This window comes from Nipponia nippon, unplaced genomic scaffold (genome assembly GCF_047370975.1).
Source record: "Nipponia nippon isolate SJK-2023a ecotype South Korea unplaced genomic scaffold, ASM4737097v1 scaffold_4, whole genome shotgun sequence".
In the NCBI taxonomy this organism is placed as follows: Eukaryota; Metazoa; Chordata; class Aves; order Pelecaniformes; family Threskiornithidae; genus Nipponia; species Nipponia nippon.
Genome location: NW_028262358.1, coordinates 115,620,774 through 115,631,942, shown reverse-complemented (window position 1 = coordinate 115,631,942; position 11,169 = coordinate 115,620,774).

Genomic DNA, 11,169 nt, shown 5'->3' with positions numbered 1-11,169 from the left:
ATTTACAAGGTCAGATGCTGCTGCTGAGCCTAATTTTAATGAGTGCACCAGAGGGTGCTCGGTGCTTTCCATCAACCCCTGGGAAGTAATCTCACTCCTTACAAGCCAGTTGGGTAGCTTTGGCTTCAGGTCTTAAGAGCACATGAAACATTTCTTTGCAGGTATTTTAATTGGGTCTACAGAGGAAATACATTTTTGTTTCTGTGAAATGTCCCAGTGACCCAGCCATGCCAGAGATAACAGCAGTTTTTTGGCAGCTACACGTTTTGCTTTTGTGGATCCAGTTAGGTCGCCCTTTGATTTGTTTGATTATTGGAGAGTGTTTTGGTGAAAACATTTTGTTTTTAGAAGTAGTCCTCTATCTCTGGATCAGTCAGACCATGTGCAGGTCTGTAAATGGCCAAACATATTGCCTGGGAAGAGAAAGTGATTGTGCCTGGTGGGAGCTGTGGCTCTGGGACTGCGAGTGGGGTGAGAAGTACAGGACATTCAGGTTGACATTTTAGCCATTGAAACCCAGGGCTCAATCTCCTTTTGGTCCCTATTTTGGGGCATTACCCAACCATTCTTACCTTACTTTTGTTCACATGCATGAGCAGAGCTGTGCTGTAGAAAGGAGATTGTTTTTATAGTATACTTCACATCGCTTTGGGATAAACAAAAGCCAGTGGGCACATCCTCTCACAGGAGACAGTGCGATCAGTGTAATTTCCTCCTCTGTCCCCCTCTCTCAGAGGACCTCTACAGTAACAGCAGAACCCACACCACCGCCCTGCCAGACACTCTCACTTTATACAGCAGGGAGCCGGTGGCACGCTTGTGTGAGTGCTCTGGAGCGGAGCCCCGGGGCTTTAGCAATCTCCTAATTAATGTCCTTTGGCCACAAGACCCTTTCTCATTCAGCGGGAGCTGAAATTCAACTTCTGCAACAAACTTCTCATGAGCCCACGCAGGACTCGCTGCATGATCCTGGCCTGTGTTAACTCTGCGTCCCCAGACTCAGCGTGACTCTTCATTGAATCCAGCTGGGGCTGAAATTCGGCTGGAAATGGCGGTACTCAGATACCACAGTGATGAGTGTGGTGTAACAACGAGGTTTTTAATTTTGAGTGAAAACTTCAGTATATTTGGATAGCAAACGGTTCCAATTTTGATAAGCCACTTCCAAGAGCCATGCAGCATCTCTCTGAGATACTGACAGTCAAGGTCTGAGGGAGCCAGGTTTGAGAGAGCGTGATTGCAATTTATTAATGAACAGCCAACCATCAGGACAGGTACACGATTGCAATCAGCTGCCTTTGCACAAGCAGTGAGGAAATGAATTTCCGGATCTTTGGACAACTCAGAGCATCACAATTACTCTGTTTCTGGCATTAATTGTTGTTCTAAATGTGGCAGAAACAACTTTGGATGTGACATAGCAATTGTGGTCAGTGTGCAATAGCCAGCTCTTGGCCTCACTGTCAACCAAGCAAAGCAAAGCAAGTCCAGGTCAAATGCTTTTGGCTTCCAAGGATCGCTTAAGCGCTGCGGAAAGCACTGTTAGCACTGGGCAGCTGGAAGCATCGGCTGCTTGTGGTCCCTAAAGTCCCTCTGGTACTCATTATAAAGGTAGGGAGGATAAGCTTGTGCATTCCAGGTTATTATATTTGTCTACTTGGTTTTCCTTGCTGTTTTGGCTGCATAAGAGCACCCATCTTAATGTTCTTGTAGGGTAATAAACAGCTGCTCTGTTTCGACGTTGAGGTGATGGCATTCTGTGGTGGATAAGATGATTCATGCCTTGGGTTCTTTCGAGCTGAAAGGTACCGTATGAATGTAATGTTTTGCTTTCTCTTTTTTTCCTGCATGGGTCTGGAACTGGGTTTTGTATTATATAATGTGATTGAAAGTTTAAAACCGGCCACTTGGAGCAGCACGCATATAGCACTTCTCCCAGTGAGGCTTGCTTTTAGTGGTGGAAAAAGGCTCCAGCCCTTTGAGTCATGGTGTTTGTCTTTCTGTTGTTCTGTGGCACTGAAATCCCCAGATTACCTGAATGCTACAGAAAAAGACTTCATTTTTCTGTCCCAAGTCTTTTAATTATAACTTTATTTTTCCAACTGGTTAAAATGCAAGGGAGTTGGTTTTTTTTCCCACTAGGTCCCATGTGATGGTCTTAAGTAAACCTCATAGTTTGATACTTAGTCTGAGTGTGGGATAGAGTAAAATGGCACCCATTATTGGGCAAAAAAATAACTAGTGAACAATGGGAAAGGAAGTGGGGTGAAGTCTTGTCTTAATGTACTAAAAGCAGAATCTTTGCTTATATAGAGTAGGGAGAAGCCAAGATAAGGCATCCCTGCCCTCCTTGTCCTCTTGCAGCTGCAGGACTGGCAAATCTGAAATAGAGATAGAAATATTGGAAAGTCAGTATTTCTAAACCTAGAAAAAGCTGCCCAAGAAGGTGCCCTAAGATGTGGCAACCAACTAGAGAGAGCCACTTCAAGAAGGAGATGCTAGAGGAGATGCTTCTGCATGGGAAGAGCCATACCTTGGAGTAAGCTGAGAATTAGATATCCAGTTGTGGGTCCAGCGGGTGAGAAGCTGGAATGATGCTCAGCTTTATCTCTGAGAAACCTTTTCTCAGGGTGTGTGTCTGAGAGGCACAGAGAGGTGCAAGCAATCTCCACCTGCAGGGTAGCACTCCTGTTCTGGAAAGGGCTTGATCACCTTGGCATGGATGTGTGCCTGAGCTCTGCTCCCACCTGCATGTGCCAGGAGCTTGTAAGTACATTCAAACGGCTTTGAAATCCCCAGGGAAAAATAGTGTGTACGGCTAGTTCTGGTTTAACTTCATACCATACCATGAGATAGCCTCACTGATGCAATTAAAATGCTCTGTCGGTTTTTGTATGCATACATTGTGTTCCAGAGGGCTGAGGCCTTACTGTTGTGTGCAGATGGTGCAGAGGAAAATACACCCTATAAGGAACAGCCCTAGAATAATCAGCTCAAAAAGGCAATTTCTTCCTGTCCCCATGAGCTAGTAGTTGGCTTATGCCCTTGACTGTAAGAGTTTACATTCTTCCTTTGTTATTATAAAACTATTATTATTATTATTATTATTTTTATTATTATTATTTTTATTATTATTATTATTTTCTGTATAATGTGTGTTTAGAAAGTGTCCTTGTGTTTATGCCATTTTTATCTTTAAAATATGCCCCATGCAAATTCATATGAATTCCAAAAAGCAACACTGACTATCATTGCATGCCACTAAATCGTTAATGTGGTGGAAAAGGCGCAAATAAGCAGACCTGTATAATGATGGGCTTTTAATTTTTTTTTAACGTGCTGTTGGTGTTAATTTCTGTGTGCCTGTAATGTTTGTGTTCACTGTAACCGAACAATAGAACTTTGTTTTTGTTCTTTGTGTAAATTAAAAACATCTGTTCTCTTTATACGAAAAGTTGTTTTTTAAAAGAAGCTGGTCTGATCTAACTAAATACCAATGCTGTGTCCACAATGAGTTACTATTAATATTTGGGAAAGGCAACCATCCAAAGCAAGTGTAATGTCAAATCACTGGCGGGAGTGCATATTTATTGCTCGAAGTGACAGATAAAAATGCAGAGGTTACAAAAACAAAATTCTTGTGGATGACTAATGATGCGTATATATGCCCCCAATGCCCCATCACCACATTTACAATTGGCAGGGTGTTCTTCATGGCCTCCTGCTCCCCAGGATTAATCGACAAGAGACTGGTAGCTTGGCACCCTCCCTGGAGGAGCGACGCTGCTCCCACCTTCCCTCCGGCAGACCCTGCATGGAGTGACCTTTGGGGCGTGCTGGAATCTGATCCATCTATTTAATTTGCCTGACTTTTCCCCCACCTCGCTCTGGTATTTGACTGCATGGGTTTATTTTCTGCCGAAGGCACGTGGCTTTTTTTCCGCGCAGGTGGAGGAGGTGGAGCATCCACTGCACATTTCTGTGGTGCCTGTGATGCCGGCACGAAGGTGGTCTTCAGAGTTGTCTGTAAAGTCCTCGTATGAAGGAGTCAGCAGCCCAAGATGGGAGTCTGTCATCTTTCTTGTGAGGAGCAGTCCTGCATTCAGCAGCAGTCTTGCTAAAGTAGTTGGAGGTTATTTCAGAGGAAAAAATATACTATTTATCATGAACACAGGTGGCAGAACTCGGGGCTGAGAGGTTCAGCGCTCTCCCTGCCCAGGTGGCTATGTAGCCTTGTCACTAATGTTCTTGAGCACCTCAGAGGTGATGAAATTGTCCTCGCAGGCAGACATCTTGGGAAGGAAATACATCTGATGATTGATTAACATTTCTTGATGAAGGGCCTCATTCAAGAAAGCATTTCTATTGAGTGCAGTAGTTAAGCCTCTGCTTAAATCTCACTTATTTCAGTAAGATTTACACACAAGTAAACCCTTTCCAGACCCTGGGCATGCAGAGCCCAGACCTGCTTGCTTCTCCCCTTCCTGCTACCTGCGGTGTCCTGTGCCAAGGGTGCCCAGCCTTTCACTGGCAGGAACCAAGAAAAAAGCTTGGCTGTGTTAAAGAATTAGATGTTTTGTTGATGTGCTTATTGTGGTCAGTGTCACGACAGATATTGATCTATTATCAGCGTAACTTCCCTGCTCCCTCTTAAGATGCCCCATCATGATATGTCCTTCCCCTCTCCTGTGTTCCTGCGGAGGAGCCCTGTGCTCCTTCCTTTCCTGTACCCTTTTCCCTGACTACCCCTAATACTCGTATTATTACTCTCCATCTCTTTCCACAGCATCTCCGCTGTCTCTCTGCTTCGTACTGCAGCATTCCCCCATCCCGCTCCCAACAGGTACCCGCACCAGCGCTGGCTGCAGCCCAGGCGGGCGGGCGGCTGCCTCCCACGGAAGCCAGCTATCATCAGCCAGCTGGTGGTATTTCACCTCCATCTCAGACACCAACGGCCTCCTCCAAGATCCAGCTGAGTGCAGAACTTGCTGAGTCACATTTTCACCACAAAAACGCTCATGTGCTTCCCGAGAGTCGCGCAGTTATAGGCACGGCTTGGCCGGAGAGGAGCAGACAGCTCTCACCCTGAAGCGCATCCAGGAATGCTGGCAAGAAGTTGCTTTTTATTTCCTATCTCGGGTTACCGCAACACGGGTTAGGACTACAAAAGCTTGAAATCCCTGGCAAGCTAACGGTGTACATCTGTCTAAGATGACGGCCAGCATGGACAACCGTGGGCTTCAGCCCATGACCAGTGTGAAGCACTTTGTTCCTTGCTGAGCAGCTGTCATTAACAGTGATCTGTGAGGTTTCTTCCCGATTTCACTTGGTGGTTTGCACGGCTGCTCTTTTCTCTAGTGAGATCTCCACACTTGCCTGTTTGGCTGCGGAGGTGACCTACCGCTCGGCCTCACCGGCTAATTGTTCTTGTCGTCTCGCTGTCGGGGGCACGTGCTGTTTCCATCAGCCTGATGAGCTGCAGCCCCCGCATCCCCTCAGGGAATGTAAAATCTGTAAAATGGGAACAGCGCTTGCTCCTCGGGAGGGTTACAAGGGATTAGCAGTGAATGTTTGCAGGGTGACTCGAGAGGAGCTATAACTCACCAGGCTCAGTCTCCCTGTGAGCACAGGTCTGTTTGGGAAGATCATCTGTGGAGTCACAGCCTCATATTACTGGCAGCTTATGTGCCCTTTCTACGGGCAGAAATTGGTGAACTAAATTGGTGCTGCACTAGAGGAACTGGGTCTTTTTCTGTGTTTCATGGGACCTGTTGGACTTCCCTTCTTCTCAGTAGGACCTGGCCCTCGTGGTCCACAGCGAGGGGGAGAGCATAGTGCAGTGTCCTCTTTTGTTCCCTTGAGAGTTTGGTTGCTGTCAGAAATAATTTTGATGCTGATTGTCCCCTGTTATCCAGGTTGGTCCTATGCATAATACCGCTGTCACCTGCAGCCATGACATTTTTGGTGCAGGGGTAGGACAACAGCTGCCTCAGCTGGCCATATTTCAAAGACTAGCGTTAAAAGCAATAGTTGCCCATGGCTTTGAAGGTCCTTTGTCCCCTCTTTGCTCTCCTGGCAGTGCAGCCATGGTGTGGCTGGGACGCTTGAGCAGAGCAGCAGTGCCATAGCAGCAGTGTTGCCCCTCAGCTGGCCGGGGCGGCCATCCATGGTGTGGGCTCAGACTGCCTGGAAGCCCCTTGCCTGTGTGCCCTGGGCCACTCATCAGAGCAGTGCTGAGGAACTGGGTGCAGGAGGGGTCACACACAGAGTTTGGCTCCAAGTGCGCAGCAGGTGAGGGGCAGCTTTGCTGCAGAAATAGCCCCTGCGCTGCCCACGGCCAGCCCTGTGCAGATGCTGCTCTGCAGCCCCTTCCCAAATTCCTTTAGACCTCCCTGGGCCATCACAGACAAAACTGCTGATTTTCCCCCGTGCTTTCCTGTCCCTGGTGCTGTGGGTGCTTTTTTTGCGTGTTCCCATTAGGTGTCTCCCTTTTCCTCCTTATGAACAAGCTGGAGCTGTGCATCTTGTGGCAGTGATCACCCCTCACGCACCGGTCTGAGTTGGGGTGCCCAGCCAGGCACAGGGCTCAGGGACCTCCTTTCCCTCTGTGGCTGAATTTCGGCCACATTGCCGGATTTTTCTCTGGGATCTTTGTGCAGGAAATTTCCTTGGCAGGGCAAGGAAGCGGGATCCTGCTGCCAACCCCAATGCACAGGGTTGTGTCCCCCCCTTTTCCCACCTCCCAGGCTGCTGCAGGAAGCTCCTCGGGGCTCTTCGCAGTTTGGGGCAGCGAGCATCCCTGCTCGAGGAGGTGGATATGTTTGCAGGCAGCGGCAAACCGCTCAGTATCCATACAACTTATTTTACAGCTCCATCAAACCCACCTCAATGGAGTTTCAGGCTAAGCACAGCTTTCCTGGTCGCAGGAAAGCAAGCCAGTGACATGGAAGAAGGGCTTAGAGGACTGTTGCCTTGTCGCAGGTACTGTATGCTATCCCTATTTGGGACCTAGGATGTTCCCCTGTGTTACAGACGCATGAAGAAAACAATGCAAAGAGGGATGCCTGATAGCAAGCTATGCACAAAGGGGCCTGCACCCCTCCCCAAATCCTAATATGAAATGATGGCAGTGATATTCCTGAGCCTGTATGTGGGGAGAAAAAGGCCCTTTTTAGCAATGGGATGGCTGTGAGGCATTTGTCTCTCTTTCTGCAGCTGATTTCTGACCCTACCTCTGCTCTGATCAGTTTGGGTCCCTGTGTAGCCCCTGTGACATCCCATGGAGCTGTCTAAAATTATTGAAGTTTTGTGCATCTTGACACTGGACATAAGTTTCTGCGGTTTCGATATTAATTGGTGCTCCAAATATAGCAGGTTGTGAAGGCAATAGCAATGCAGCACCCTGCATGCTGGATCATTCACAGAGATCATCCAGTTGCTATCATCTCTTGCTCCTCATCTGCAAATCACCTTGTGTGGGGATTTGCATGGCACTAAAAGTTTTACAGCTGATTGATTGCATTATTTTATTCTTAGTTCATGTGCAATGCTGAAGTGGCACCACTGGCACTCCTGCAGCATACAAATTTAGGTCATCTTGTCACCATTTTGTAGAGAGGAGGACTTAAGCTTGAGACTAAGACACTATCCTAAGACTTAGGTGCTGGAGTGGAACATCTTTACAGAAGTGTTTTTTAAAATTTTATTTTGATTTTTATTTATTTATTAATTCTGGGCATGGGCTCCTGTTAGCAGTGCTGTTAGTTCAGCTGTCACACAAGCAAGGTTTTGTCCCAGATACAGCTACATCTATAATCTTTGGGATAGGTTGACTTATTTAAACAACATGTAGCATCTGGTCTCTGTGGCTTGGGCGACGTACTGGAGGCCACTCAGCAAGACTGGGAAACAGCCCAGCTCTCCTCCCTCTGATCTCTGTGCTCAAACTTTTGCAACTGCTTCCTCCACCGCAGAGCAACATTAATGTCCCCAGGCAAGAGAAGTAACATAGCTGTAGCCAGGCTGGGGAGATGTGGAATACAAAGTGACTGAAAAGCTGGCTGGACTGCTGGACTTGGAGGCGAGTGGAAAATGAGCCAAAGTCTGGCTGGTGGTCAGTGCTGAGTGGCGTTCCTCAGCTCTCAGTACTGGGGTGGATAGTGTTCAACATCTTCATCAGTGCCCCAGGCGACAGGATGGCGGGCACCTCAGTGCATTATGCCAAGCTGAGGGGAGCATTGAGTGTGCTGGAGATCTGACAGCCATTCAGAGAGACATGACAAGCTGAAGAAATGGGCCTATGGGAACCTCAGGAAGCTCAACAAAAAGGAATGCAAAGTCCTGCATCTGGGATAGAGTAACCCTATGCACCAGTACTGGCTGGGGACTGACTGCTAGGAAGTAGCTTTGCAGAAAAGGACCTAGGGATCCTGGTGGACACCAAATAGGACAGAAGTCCACAGTGTGCCACGGTGGCAATGAGGCTAGTGTGCACTAGGCTGTATCAGCCAAAGTGTAGCCAGAAGGTTGAGGGAAACGATTATTCCTTTCTGTTTGTCACTTGCTGGAGTACTGTGTCCAGTTTTGGCCCCCTTGGTACAAGAATGACACAGGCAAACTCAAATGAGTTCTGCCAAGGCCACTGAGCTGGCCAGGGGCTGGAGCACATGAGGTAGGAGGAGAGGCTGAGAGATCGGGGTTTGCTCAGCCTGAGGAACAGGGGCGGAGGGGATATCTTACTGTTGTGTCCAGCTACCTAAAGGAGGGTTGCAGAGAAGGTAGAACTGAGCTCTTCTCAGGTGTTCATAGCAAAAGGACAGGAGGCAATAGTCACAATCTACAGCAAGGAAAATCCTGACTGAATATAAAGAAAAAAAATTCACAATTGGTGGTTAACCACTGGTATAATTGCCCAGAGAGGCTGTGCAAGCTCTGTCCCTGAAGATTTTCAAAACATGACTGAACAAAGCCCTGAGCAACCTGATCTAACTTTGAAGCTCTGAGCACAAGTTTTGATGAGATGACTTCCAGAGGTCCCTTCCAACCTCATTTATTCCATGACTGTACAATAGCTGGATATCTTCAGTATAATTCCTGCTGTATTCCCCAGCGAACTGAACTGAATCCTTTGTCAGTATTGCTTTCACAGGCACACCTTTCATAACCACCACATATATCACAAAAGAGAAAAGAAAAAAAAAAAGGTCCAACACTGAGAGGAAAAATTGAAGCAAAATAATGTGCAAGAGCTACACAAAAACTCCAGTGTCTGAAAGCTGCTGCTTGCTGCTAGTGTTGGCATGAGAGGAAGCGTAAAGTGGATTAAGTGCAAGGACAAACAATCTGAGGCATTCTGCTAGCAGTGTCTCCTGTCATCCTCCCGCTTCTCAACATGACGGTGCTCCAAGCTGTGCAAAGTCTTGGATGAGGCTCCAAGCACTGAATCACTTCGACTCCCCTCCCTCCCCTGCAATGATCACACATAGAAAACAGACATGACTGAGAGAGACTCGGGCCAGTTTATAAAGGGAAAGTCACTTTTCAACACAACCCTCCATGAAAAAGGATTATTTGATTTTGTCACTTAACAAACACGCCGATGGCCTGATGAGAAACATACTTGTCAAGCTGAGTTTCCTTCCTCAAGCTTGAGGAAGGTGGGTTTAGGAAACTAGTCACTGCAAAAAGGTGGAGATAGCCTTGAGATGGGATCTATCTCTTGTTGGCCTTCCTCCCCCGTGGTCCCCAGTCATGTTGCAGTACCAAAATGCTGCAAACAAGTGACAAACATATCTTCCCTGCTGCCAGAAAAGTGCATTGACAAGGTAATTTCTATACGGCATGAAATCTTTTGTATTAGAAGAATACTAAGGCTACAAAGTGAAACTCTCGCAGTGATGTAATATTAACTTTATTCTCTCATTAGTATGAACAAGGATATACCTAACTGGCACTGGCTTCTGTGTACGTGGGAAATGGACCCTGCACTAGATAAATCTGGTAATGCAGCAAATGGTTAGTTAATGGGTGTTTGGGTGAAGAGTCTCTGGGCACATCTGTGTTGGTATTTTAAACTGTGCCAGGGCAGAGGTGGCTTGCACATTTCTGCTATGGACAAATTTGCTCTCTTCAAATTTCCCAGGTGTGGTCTGAGAGTTAACACAGGCAGGTAGGAGATCTGCAGTAAGAGCTAAGAGCATTTAATGGTATGGATACAACAAGAGAAAGCTTAAGTTCACTAGCATAAATGCATTTCTGTGCTTGGCTCCTAGCCCTACTCGTCCCTATGCTTTAGTCCTCATCCTCAACTTTGGTCATGTCTTCCTTGACCTCTGCCTTCTCACCAGCCTGTTTCAGCTCTGCCTGCTCCCATCCCGCTATGTGTCCATGCTCTGTGCATTCTGCATTGATCCTGCTTTCCCTCCAATCCACAGCTTTACCCTGTCCTCTCTCTTGGATGTGGTTTAGATCATCTCCTTGACTTATAGGCTGTCCTTGTACTCTTCAGTCATGATCTTGCTTCACCTCTTAACACACTCATGACTCCTGTGGTGCCTGACCTCATTTTGCCTTCATTTTCACCACTGAATCCAGACTGACCAAACTAGTAGGCAGATCCGTGTTGCTACAGTAAAGCTGTTTTCCTCAGGCTGCAAATCAGAGAAACACTTCAGTATGTCCTTAAATCTATTCCCCTCGGTGTGCTTAAGCACGTTCTCCTGTTGCCCTGAGCAAGGAGGATGCCTGCTGCTGAGCGAGGCGGGATTGCTTAGTGAGTTGATTTAGGCTGCTGAGCAATGTGGAACAGTTCAGAATCTGGGCAGGACTGATGTTAAATCACAGATGAAAACAGCAATCTGTCAGCAGCGTTTTTCCTGTTGTTGTTGTGGCCCAGACAGTTGTGCTGCTGAAAGGCTGAAAGTGACATATATGAAGAAAAGAGACCAATAAATAGAGGTCAAGGGGAACATTCAGTATACTGTAATCTAAGTGGTAAAACACAGGAAAAAAAGGGGGCAGGCTTTACCAGGGTGAGCCTAGTCTTTGCTCAGGGATAACTCACCCTAGAAATTGGTGATGTAGCATGACCTGGGGAAAATGGGTTTGGAAGCAGCCATGCTTAAAGCTGGAATTAACACTAGCTCAGTCAAGATTGCCCTTACTTGCACT